Source organism: Opisthorchis viverrini (assembly GCF_000715545.1).
Source record: "Opisthorchis viverrini unplaced genomic scaffold opera_v5_5, whole genome shotgun sequence".
In the NCBI taxonomy this organism is placed as follows: Eukaryota; Metazoa; Platyhelminthes; class Trematoda; order Opisthorchiida; family Opisthorchiidae; genus Opisthorchis; species Opisthorchis viverrini.
The window spans coordinates 3,484,765-3,497,967 of record NW_008751661.1 but is presented as its reverse complement, the minus strand read 5'-3'; positions in this window follow the sequence as shown (position 1 = coordinate 3,497,967).

The following is a 13,203-nucleotide window of genomic DNA, read 5'->3' as shown; positions in this document are numbered from 1 at the left end:
CCAAATCCCCTGACTCCTCCGTCAACGTCGGGAAACTCACGGACCGAACTAGAGGCGAGCAAGGTTTTATGCCCAACCCATATAATTCGCCGTCTTACAATCGTCGACAAACCCTCCGGTCTCAAAGTTTTGGTAGACACTGGGGCTGACATCAGCATTATCCCTGTAAGTGCCGTTTCCTGAAAACCCATCCCCTCTTCTCTTACACCTACCGCCGCGAATGGATCTCCAATTAAAACTTATGGACAGCGCACTCTACGACTAAACCTTGGGTTACGCCGCGATTTCCCGTGGATCTTCGTAATTGCTGACGTCCAGCATCCCACTATCGGCGCAGATTTCCACACTCATTTTGGTAAACCTGAGGCAACAACGTCTTATTGACGCAAATACTCAACTGTATACAAAAGGACATTCTATCGTTCTGCCCTCCATCTATCCAATCACATGGTTTAAAAGCGGCGATTCACTTTATCACGCACTACTACATCAGTTTCCAGACTTGACTAAGCCAAATTTCCATGAACCCAAACCAAAACAAAGTACGAGGAAGACTGGATGCGGATGCACTAATCAGATTGGGCAACCGCTACAATGACACTACGTGATGGCCAATTTGGCTTGATTGTTAGCTGTAATGTTCGTATTTACGCCCCGACTGGGATACTGTCCATGCGCGTACACCTAGACGGGAGGGAGATTATAGTCCCCAAGCGTGCGGATTAGAAACCTGACCTCAAGATAACGGTTGAGCGTCGCAATACTACAACATCAACAAAACACATTGCATGTTTCAACCCTAAACTAAAAACCAAGGGCTCTCCGTCAGATATGTATTCACCGACCAACCTGGAACGAGAAGCCCTGTAAATGTCAAAGTAACCCTCTTCAGTATAGATCAGTAGGTCATAGAGTTAAACAAATCCCGATGAGGTCCACTTTCACTGAAGCGGACACTTAATCGCTCGGGCAACAGCGACGCTGTATGCAAAACATGAGAAGTCCCAACTGTGTCCACAGGGATAATTCCAGTCATATTTTATGTTCACCCAGTTGAGCTACATTATCTGTTCCAGAGTTATTACATTCTGTAGGAAGCTGCTAAATCAGGGTGAAACGTTGAACGTGTTTTTCGTTCTCCTAGAATTCCCCTGAAGACCTTTGGGTAATTCTACGTTCAGTCAAATAGGGACAAGTGCTCAATCTATTTGAGTTAGTTCAAATACGTTTTCACTGGAGTATATTTGAGTGTAGTAGATGGTCACAAAAGTTAGCATAAGAATATGGAGCATTTTCTAAAACTTAAGAAAGCGACGCCGACCCGCTTCTTTATCTAAAGCGTGGCATTTATTTAGTACAAAATATTTCAATAAAAATAATTAAATATTGCATAAATCGTTTCACGTGTCTGTGAACAGCAATTAAATTCAGCTTTCTTGCGAAACAAACGCGGTTTGTTCCACTTGATCAAATTTTATCGATGTTTTATACATAACCGCAAAATGAAATGTGCAGGAATGGTCAGTAGGTAATTCGGAAAACGTTGGCACAAATTCGGTTCTTACCATTCCGCTCCACCTGTGGACGTGAAATTCTGACGCGAAAGATAATTGAGTGCCTTCGGGCATAAGTTGACGTTTGGTCAGCCATAGAAATTAGTCCCCCGGTTTTACCCCCTAAAAGCCATTCCAACTTAGTGATAAACATTCAATTTCGCGTACTTCATGTTACCATGCTGGTCAATACTTTTTGTATACGCAGGTGTCTTCATTTTCCTTACGAAAGAGAGTTCTGTGGACAAAGCAGGAACTCTATTTTACAAACAAAAGATAAACTCATTAAATAACGCATGATTAGGTGGTATATATTCATTTTCTTATGTAACGCGGAGTACTATTCACATGAGAAAAATATCTACCCGGTAAGCCTTGTATGCCCCATGAGTCAACACTCGGCTAGACGTAACCCTGAAAAGCTAAAATCCCGCACCGTGGCTTCGAAGACACTGACTGACATTTTGATTATCCTTTCATTTATTGGTTGTTTTTTTATGCGTTTAAAATTTTGGCATTTGACAGTGCGATACTGACTTTTTTAATTAGTCTTGCATGCTCGAATTACGGGGACCCAATACATCTGTTTACCTTAGCGCTGATCTCCAAAAAGTTCTCATCCTCTGTGTTTGTCTTTCAGTCTGTTTTTGTTGCTGTGTCCATGTGACTTATGTAAATAACTGATAAAATTAGAGGATTTTTTACATCCAGTTAATTTTGTATTTACCTGATTCAGATAGTGGATTAACTGGACTGTATGCTTCAAAAACTCACGAAACTCGTTTTGCTTTCTTTAGGTTATCTTTGTTTGTGATTGGTTGCAGGGGCATTATATTACAGCGTTCGTTTTTTGTCGTATTGTAATCTTCAGTAACAGCTCAAGCAATCAGCTTACCAAAACTTAGGTACTTTTGATTTCCTATCTTTGCTGCAATCCGACACAGATGGCCTGTGTGTTTGTATCTGTTGTGATACTACCGTAAATCAATGGTAATCAGAGGATTAGCTGTCCTCTGGCAAACTTTGGCAACTGTTTGCGTAGAACCAAACTCCCAATACGCTAGAGGCAGAACAAAATCACGTGACGCCGTTATATTTTGTTTTTTTTCAGGTTTGTGATCAGGTGACTAGATGATCACCCAACAGAAGGAATAGAATACGTCCTCTCAGCGAACTTTTCTTATTCTAAGACTAAAGCAGATATTGCTCAGGAGGATTGAAAGTGCGGCTATTTCGGGTTTCTTGTTGGGTGAAATCTTGCAATGAAAGCTTTATCGTCCTGTCACAAGAGGTGCCAAATAATACCATTCCATTATTTTTTATCCTATCGTTCCTAATCGTAGTTTTCCGGTGAAATCATTCTACTGAATTGAACATACTTTTTTCTGGAAAAGCCATTTACAGCCAGCGGATACCCGAAGATATCTACAACCCGACATAATGAAGAACACACGTAGTGTGATGCAATAATCGTTGAGGCTAGAAAACTCTGCTGCCGCATCTTTTGTTTCGCAACGAGCCCATTACAAAAAACAAATTGTGAGTACGTCCAAACCTGCGCGGATTCAGCTAACCGATTTTTAGTGCCATCCCAATCCTGGCGAGTTGACCGAAGAGATGGCTATCCGAACACGGCGAACAAAGACGCGAGCACACCAATGAATAAGGAGAGTGCCATATAACCAACTGGCCTAAGCGGGATAGAAGCGACTGGATTATCACATCTGTACAGGTGAACCTGTTTTTGTTTGAATTTAAGAGCGTAAAACACGCGAAATCCGGCTTCCCGCAAACACCTGTTTGAGAGAATCACAAAATTGCTGCAGTATTTTTTGGGGGGTAACAGAGACATACATGCACGCGTCGAGTGTCGTATGAATCCACAAACTCGTATGCCTGACTATAAAAGGCTACTTTACTGCTGCATCCAGGCGGATAACGCAAGGAAAGCTGTATGTTTTTACCTCAAGTTTAGCAGATGGTATGAATAATGGCCTGTGTGTGTTTTTGTTGTATTCTCATGAAAAATGTGTTTCTATTCTGAGCAAACAAGAAAAACAATTTCGGTAACAGAGAGCTCACCAGGCCAGACATCTGTGTCCTGAGCAAAACTTCAGATAGTTTTGTGTACGCACATAATCACCCGTTATTTCTCCATTACCGATGAATAGTAGATCCAGACACTTTATTGTTCCGCCTAAAAACTCTCGGTTCTCAATTTCACGCCCCCTGAGAATCTGATAACGCAAACTAGAATCACATAGACGATACTTTTACGCCGTGTAAAAATACTTTTTCCGTCCACTCACACTGAAATTTCCGTGTAGTAGAGACTCGTGTATGTAGAAACTCTGCACTTTTTAGAAAACGACGGGACGTTATTTATCGCATATATATCCGATCAGTCGGGAAAACAGACTGAAGATGGTTGACCTGATATTTTCTATGTATGAACTCCTTAGGTAAGATGGGAGATTTTAATTCAGGCTGCGATAAATGGGTGTTTAGAGATATCTTGCATCAGTCGTCCACGGGCGGGGACGCGAAGAAGTCGCATCTTTATTTTTTTCAGACTACTAAATAAGAATAAGAAAATGGAACACTGTGCATTTAATCAGTATGTGTCGAGGAGAAGGACTAACTGTTAACCAAACTGTTAACTGTAAACTAAAGTAGTGTGATGGCGATATTTATGTTCTCCAAAGTTCGCCATATCCGTAAGTTTTAGTTGTACTCACCTTTGGGGTTCTCAGCTGTTTTAATCGATTTCTTTGCAGCTTGATGATCTCGAGAGCTCAAGATGACTCATTGGTTAGAGCGGGAACGTACTGGTTGGACGGTGTGTGTTGGAATTCACCTCCCTTCCAGGCGTGAACAGCCTAGCAGTATGCCAGTCCCTGTGCTTTCCTCGCGTAGCATTTTTGGTGAGGCTCCCAAATGGATTTACAGCTAGAGGCGTAATATTATTTTTTTAGGGATGGATGATTATTTTTTACGAGTATCAGACGACACTGTTCTTCGAAAGTTGAGCCACTGTCGATAAAATGTATGTATGCATAGCAAAACTTCTGATTTATAATTCAAGGCAGATGCATAACATGTTCTGAAAGTGACTTGGGTCGGAAATCTTTACTTGAATTGTGATTGAATGAAAAGTGGTTTTGACGTATTCGCATAGCGTTTAGTAGGTATTTTGTAGTTTGCGATGTCATGTTGTTGCTTACATGAAGGTGTTTTCCGGGAGCAGAATATTGCAGGAAAAAGTTGTTAACAACCAAACACCAGCGCATGTTGTCATGTAACTATTTATGTAATTTGTGATCAACAATTTAATTAGCTTCAGGCGACGTACCCACCAGTTAAAAATTGTCAATATAGAATAGAAGCAAACCTTTGACGTCTTGTTATTTTCCGATAAAGACGATTGTAAATCCACTGTTGTCTCGACCCTGATACACATTTTGCTTTACTTTGAAGTAATAACGCATTTTCCGCGAAAATGGACTTGCTATCACTGTGCTTTTTTACACCATTTTCATGCCAATATTCTCAAAATACATTCTTTAACAGGAGACGTCCGGGGACGAGAACAATTTTGTCACAAACGTCTTGTACATCCGTTACATGACAACCCATTTGTTTGAAACGATAGGAGTGGAAGCCATCGTGGAGTGATTAGTTGTACTTCTGAACCCGTGAGACACAAACTCAGTAAAAGTCTCTTATACTGGATGACTGTTTTCGGAAACGCATCTACTGTGGACGTTTTTCATGTGCGCTTCATGATGCATTCTGTGATAACCAGGTATTTGCAAACCGCAAAACCGCATGTAGTTAACAAATATGTTTAAACACGCAGTATTCACGTAAGTGAATAATCGTCATAGTCATTTTATCGTTAGAAGCACCGTTATTTGCTTCCTACTTCGCTGCGTACTCATCTGGAAGCTCTGATTCCAGCGAACATACTTCAAGCCAGCGGTCAGATACAATAGTCTCTCACACGTTACCTGATCAAAAACAACCCTAAAAGTGCACGTGGGTCCGTCCGGTTTGATCACTAATTTGCTAATAAAGGGTAACTTGCGGCGACATTATAGATGTTACACATTCAGTTTACCTTTAGTTTTCGGCTTCAAAATGTTTTCTCATATTCCTATATTCAGCACCCGTGATTTGAGATGGTGTGAATTTCAGAAATGAATGGTGTTCATCTGGTCTTTTGGCCAGATCATGCTTTGTCAAAAGACACATATGTATTCTTTAGCAAACTCAGCTCATTCATTTATAAGTTCACATTTTAATGCAAAACATCGTTTGTTCACATCACAAGGTGAACCTAACTTCAATTCCACTGCTAAATCCATGGGGAATTAAATCAAACACCAGAGTGCATTCCACTTGATTTCCAGGGGCCAATAACGCAAATAGTCTGCAGTGTTCAAACATCCGAAAGAGACTGAACTGCCATTCCATGCATCTACTTTGTTGAGATTAAACTGAAGCTCTCGTGTTCCAGTTATAGGAAGCAATGATGACTATCCCCATTGGTTATCTGTGCACCAGAATCACCCTCCCTTTAGCACACTCCTTGAATTTTCCATGAGCACTTTTCTAAGAATTAACACAATTCAGGGTGTTTCAAAACCGCCAAAAGAAATCTCTTTCGCGGGTTGATACTGAGATGCTCCAGCTTCTGGACGGTGTCAAAATGAGTTGTGATTTCTAAACATCTGGTACAATGCTGTTTTGTATCAAAATATGACGTATTAAGAGCTCGAGTTGATTCGATTCATTCGAAGACGATCTGGTTAATTTTGATCTTGGGTTCTTCATCAGTCACGTGATGGAGCATCAGGTGAACTGGGGAACGGTGTGCGTGTGTTTTATAAATAAAGACACCCCGGTTTAGTGTTTCATTGGACTCGCCCTGTTTAGAAACATCAAAATGGGAGCGTATGGAATGTTCGGGTCCTACCCTTCAATATGTTGTTTTTTAAAATATCTTCTAAGATAGAAAAAACAATTTACAGTGTGAACGCGGATCACCCGCCACAAAAACCTTTACTAAAAGGTGAATGTTTTTGTTAGAACTGCCGGGGCTTCGGGATAGGTAGTGATTATTTAGCCAGTTGGGGGCCAGTTTCTGTACACAGATATTTTGAATTTAAAAATAAGGCTTTCTGATAAGAATGTCTGTGTCTCGGTTAAAATCCTGGGGCTAGGTTGCCTTTCACAAAATCGTTATAACTTCGCAAAATTGTATAAAGACCTGTGCGACTCATGATAGACAGTTCTACATCCCTTGAGTTGGTAACTCATCGGAAGTTGTCCTAAAAAATTTTCTATCGGAAAATCTATCACTTATATTAGGTATTCACACAGATTGGTCGACAAATTATCAGGTAGCCACTTCAATGTAAATGACTATCTTCTGCGTTCTGACTTCGCCTGTCTGTATACCAAAAAGTGGACCCTTTTGAATAGTCAAACGGTTATTGTTGACACTCACCAAACTTTATGAACAAACAAAGTCAACTTAGAACGCGTGAAAAAGCCCATACACCATCCACTTACTTTTTGACTCTGTGGCTCATGCTTAAGAACGTGGTTAGGTTTGGCAATGTCTGGAAGAAGCATCCAAAACGAAAAGCTTTACCCAGATCCGTGAACCCACCAAGGATATTTGGGCTTTGTGCAGATGAGGCTTTTATGATGAGCGAGCGAGAAAATACCCGTAAATTGTAGGACTATTTGGATGGACTCTACCTCCACAAAGAATTTAGTATGAAGATGGAGTTTTGGCATACTCCCGTTAAACTGCATGACACCTAAAATTTGTGGCAAGCTAGAAAAATACAGTGTACCAGAAGCCAGTTGCCGATGTGGCGATTTTTAATCATTGGTCAGTCCATCGTGGGACCATATTCACTACTCTTTTCTCATCAATGTTTAGCCAAGGACGGGCCCGTGCACATGAGAAGTTGATCGGACAGTGGTCCAACTGAAGTGCGCAGGTCGAGGCAGACTATATTCATCCGGTTTGATTATACGTCACTTTTGAAACTCATTGGCATGGCATTGGATTAGGGCCACTGTTATTTTGAATAAACCAAGGATATCCAAAGTTTTTGAGGGGTTCTAAATACAGCTCGGCACTTTGCACCAAAGCAATTAGAAGATCACTTCATGAAAGATTGATTCACGGTCTATGTTTGAAAAAATGATTGTAACGAACGCACTAAGGTCTAAACGGGATATGCGGCTAGAGAATTCTACACCACAATCGGTGAGCATAAGAGAAACGTCAACAAGCCGCCCAGAAACGCTGATTGATGTAAAACGTTACTACTAGGATAAATGCTGTGAATCTGGCGGTTGTGTGGAGAACAGTTCTAAATGTCGATGTGTGATTGTCAGTTAAGACGAGGCCGACCGAGGTACCACGTAATCTAACTCATTATATACACATTTTCGAGGCGTTTCCAAACTCACGACACAAATTAAGTAACATTTAGCAGCAAAATTCAAGTAAAGTTCTCTGAAACGTGAAACCAGGGAACCAAACCAGATCACAATAAATTCAATTTCTTCCAGCACAACCGGACTTAACGACATAGCCCTTTAAGAGACCTTTAGGTCGGAAGAGATCATGCTGACGCGTTGTTTATCTGCCTTAACACTGAGTCAATCTAGTATCTATTGACCTTGGTCAGTTAAGTGTTTGGTGTTACGTGGAACGCCGACCAAACCCTTTGAAAATTAAGTTNCACTTGCAAAGTTCATCCAGTGTTCCGCTTCGAGGATATGGGCTAAAATTAAACTGTTTGCGACACGCTGTTTTGATAAGTGAAGATTGTCGAAATAATTTGGGCGCATATCTCTGTCTCCCAAGGAGCAGATACAACGACATACACACCGAAAGTCTGACACGGTAGCTTGTAACCCACGGGTCGCCCGAAGGTAGGGCCATTGGTGAAAACGAATCGGCCGCGTTGAGGGTTCCTTGGCGGATGTAAAGTTAAGTATCTTAATTCCTACCACGAATTATCCTGCTTCTTGTAAGTTTCGATTCAGCCCCTCAGAATAGAGCCACCGTTATTCTAGATTGGCAGGTTTTCCGTATGCGACGAAAGAGATTATGTGATTTGGTGATCGGCCCAATGTATATCGATTGGAACAAACTAATTATTGAGTGCGACAGCTTGGGATGACCAGGTATGGACGTGGCTGCTAGATTGATCGTTGGATTATATAAGCATGCCTGACTAAACAAGAAATTACAGGAGGATGACCAAAGCAGATGTTCTTAAGCATATTTGTAGTGCTTGCTACAGCATATCAATCAGGCCAGCGGCAGTACTTTTTATTAGTTTGCTTAACGAACGAAGCGATTTAACATAACTAGTTAGTACTTGCCGCAGTCTGAAATTAACCGCAGCAAATCTGCATTTTCTCCGACAAATCTAATTTGAGCTTCCCGCTGAACAAGAGGCCGTTCTTCGCTACGTGGCGCTCTCACCTGGATATTTGCAGAAGGTCAAAATGAAGGAGAAAGTAACAAAAATCGAACAATTTGTTCTATTCAGTACTGAATACGTTTTCTTTTCCGCTGCTAATGAACAAGATATACTTGGACTAGAAACTGGCTGACCAGCTAATTTATGGTAAGCAAATTAAAACTGCGCGGAAAATGTGTCTAGGAATCCAGTAAACATGGACACTGGTGTTTTTGGCGTGTATCGCTTCAAATATTAGGCTTAAGACCAATTCTGAACCTTTAAAAGTATGACAAACAATGGCTTGCTCAGTGTTTGATGGAAATTCATATTCAGTTCCAGGAAGTGTTGAGTTTCTATTGTTTCAGACGCTCTTTCCGTTAATGTGAATCACCAGGCGGTCCACCTGTTCATTCCACGTAGGCAAAGTTAATCTTCCAACGCGCATCACATTACGACAGAATCGGACTGCCAGTATACGCCTGTTAACAAAAGACCATATTTCTGGTCCTTCTTGAGGCAAAGATTGAAGTCCTTAAATCAAAGGACACAAAGATTTCGCTTTTGACGGAGACGTTTTTAGAGAGACTGAGTGCACTGGTATGAATAGTTCACTGTGTTCAACACTTTATAAAGACTTTTTAGCAAAAATAAAAACCTTTTTAAATGTGCAATTTTTCTTTCACTGCATGCTGGTGTGATTTTGATCGTGACCGACTTCTTTGATAAAAATATCCATCCTGATTGGCTTATACTCGCAGCAACGTCTAAGTATAGTTCACCCTTCTCTAATATGCTTCTCTCCCGGAGGCAGGCTGAGAGTTTGCCATACTTAGGTGCCTTCCACGTTTATTCTTTGGTGAAATTATGAAGTCGAAAAGCATTGTTCTACATTCAGTGTGCTAATTATCGTCTGTATCATATATGTGTTGATATGGGCACTTAGAATTCGCACAAAGAAATTATATTTTTGAAAGCCACGACGCGTGCCTGATGGATCAAAGCAGGCAGACAGATGAGTTCCGGGTACAAGTCCAAACTTTTGAGCCCCATCTAGGCATCTCTGGGTCACAACGATACTGAGAAAGCATTTCACCAGATTTTTCGTCAGATGTATGGTTGCTTCAGTGAACAATGAAATTTGGTGAGCCTCAAAAAAATGTAAGTAGATTACGATGGTTTTTGGTTTGAGCACGTATGCAACAAAATGCAACATTTTGGCGCGTAAAGTTTTATTTCCTTCTTAAGAGTTTTTTAGCTAAGGGCTTTGTGTGGCTTATGGGCCCCGTTGATATGTAAAGCAATACGTTATGCCAAAAGATCACTAAACATTTTGTTGGGGTGTTCAAACAAGCCCCTTTTCTGTGTTCGTACTCATGTTCTGACATAACAAAAACGCAATCGTAATACTAAACTGCCTGTTTTGTGTTGTAGTATTTTGATTGATGGAAGCAAAACATGCAACAAATAAAAGCTTAATGTTTGGTGAATTGACCCAGTCGACTTGCCCAAACCTCGTATCACTAAACCCAGATTTCTCCGGGCATGGAGTACTTTTCAAAATCCTTGTTTGTGTCCCCGTGTTCTTCTCTCTTGTTTTGCACCTTTATCTTATATTCAGATAAATAAAATTATACGAGAAATACTGTTTTTAGCTCTTAAAAACCATTGACAAAACAAATCTTAAAGGGTAGACAACGAATCAAAGTTAAAAAACCAAATGAGTGCATGTTCTATTTCACAGATGTTTTTCCAAAAGATTCGGGCGATCAGACATTGAACTACAAGGAAAAAAGATAGACAAACATCTTATTCACCTCTAAAATTAACAAGCAAATTCACGACGAAGATAAGGATATTAGCGAACCATAGTTTATTAATCTAATCATACGGATAAACTGTCTGTTGTTGGTGGGGGTGAAATGTATTTAAGAGACTTTGTGTAGTGGTAATCAAAATCGAGGAAGAAGCACCTTTGTGCATGTTTCCCATTAGCTTCAGAATTTTGACCAAAATAATAGTGCGTTGGAATATGCAACACCGTTGTTTACTGTTATTTTAAAAGTGTCATCGTTGTAATATTTGTCAAGGTGATTTTTATCTTAGAGCAGACAGTTAGTTTGCCAAATGCCCCTCTCATGTACAGTGGGTGACATCTGCCATGTCAGGTTTGATGATGCAGTGAGGCAAATGTTACTTCGGTTTCCTCGGAAAGGTGAGACCACCAAAATAGACTTTTTTTCATATTCAAACTGATGGATCATGTGTCAACTATTACCACAATGCCGGAACAGCTTTTCACAAAGTCGAACAATGCCTTTTTAGCAGTTGTAAACTAAAGACCAGTATGAAATTAACCCAGGTAGTAGACGCTCCCGTCCTGACCATTAGCAAGCTCACGAGACTTCTCACCTAAATGCGACTAGTTGAAAGTGAACCTTTATCATAACAGTTTAAGATACCATGTGACTAAGGGCATGCAACTGCCTGTAAACTATATTTTTCCGCCAGCAGTCTGTGAGTTTTGTGAGATATGCACTGTTAACGATTCCCAACAAGAAAAACCTGCTGTAAGGCGCTTCTTGACTTTTCAGCTAATAAAACTTGGACACTGTTAGCTACGGCTGTCAGCGCTGACAGCAAAAGGACTCAGCAAACTGCTTGTTTAATAAATAAAATCATATTACAGTATCACCTTGTCAATTTTCCCGTATGGCTACCAATAAAAATTCTAAATATTTCATGCCATGGCGCAACGGCTTCGTGTAAAGTTTAGCCCGTTTCGTTTTGCATCTGACATTTCATTAATTCCGTATCAAGTATGCACATGCTTTACAGTGCCGTTCTCAAAGGGACATGAATTTTTTAATCAAGCGAAACGGAAGATGGGAGTGCCCCCTTTTCCTAAAAGTAAGGTGGTGACATCGTATGCTATTGCGGGCAGGTAGCCTCATGCTGCTTAGTCATCACTGCTTTCGTTACCAAATTTCCAAAACCAAGGCGTAGTTGTAAAATTTCAATCTCCGATATCAGCTCATAAGAACTACCATCTTGACTAGCGACGTCACGAGAAGCATGAGAAAAATTATGACCAGTACTCCAGAGACTAATAGCAATTGAAGGATTGGTAAAAGTATTATTTAAAACTAACCGACTGTTGGGAGTATAAATTCACTCATCCTCTCATTTCATAGACTCAGAGCGAACTTTTTGAAGAATCTCGATTCTTGTGGTCAAACTGTGTGCTCAGATTCCGGCGACAAAATACCAGTGGGATTTTGTGCACTTCATTAGAATGACATGGGTGCAAAAAAAATTCAATGACGGCAAACCATTCCGAGGTGTTCCGGTGAGTGTTGTATCTCACATCTTTTGTTTTCGGTTCACAACGCAGAAATCGGTTTCATCGTCGTCGGGTTTTAAACCCATATGCATTTGGAACGTAGTCATGGAGTTGGGCCGGGATGCACCATCCGACCCGAGCTTCCAACCATCAGGCGTTTAAACAAATCAAAACGTTGTACAACGTGAGATGGAATGTCACATATTTTGAACACTAGATAAACCTGGAGCACTCCGAACATGTTCGGCCACCTGTATGGGGATTTAGTGCGGATTTTCCATACTACTGAAATACGAATCGAGAAAATTTTCGCATGTTTTCACACAAAACTCGGGACAAATTTTGTGCTACATATTTAAAATTCATAATCTAGACTGCTTAGTCGTGAGCTCATCAGACCGCAAGATGGAACGATATTCTTTGTTTGGGTCAGTAATTTTGAACACTAGATAAACCTGGAGCACTCCGAACATGTTCGGCCACCTGTATGGGGATTTAGTGCGGATTTTCCATACTACTGAAATACGAATCGAGAAAATTTTCGCATGTTTTCACACAAAACTCGGGACAAATTTTGTGCTACATATTTAAAATTCATAATCTAGACTGCTTAGTCGTGAGCTCATCAGACCGCAAGATGGAACGATATTCTTTCTTTGGGTCAGTAGAGTCACTGGCTGCATTATCCTGTTTCAAGTAACGGGATAACATGTAATAACTTGCCGCGTTTCATTTATACATACACGTATGCACATACTACTGTCACCAACCATAATCCCTCGAGTGAAGACCAGCACTCAAATACACT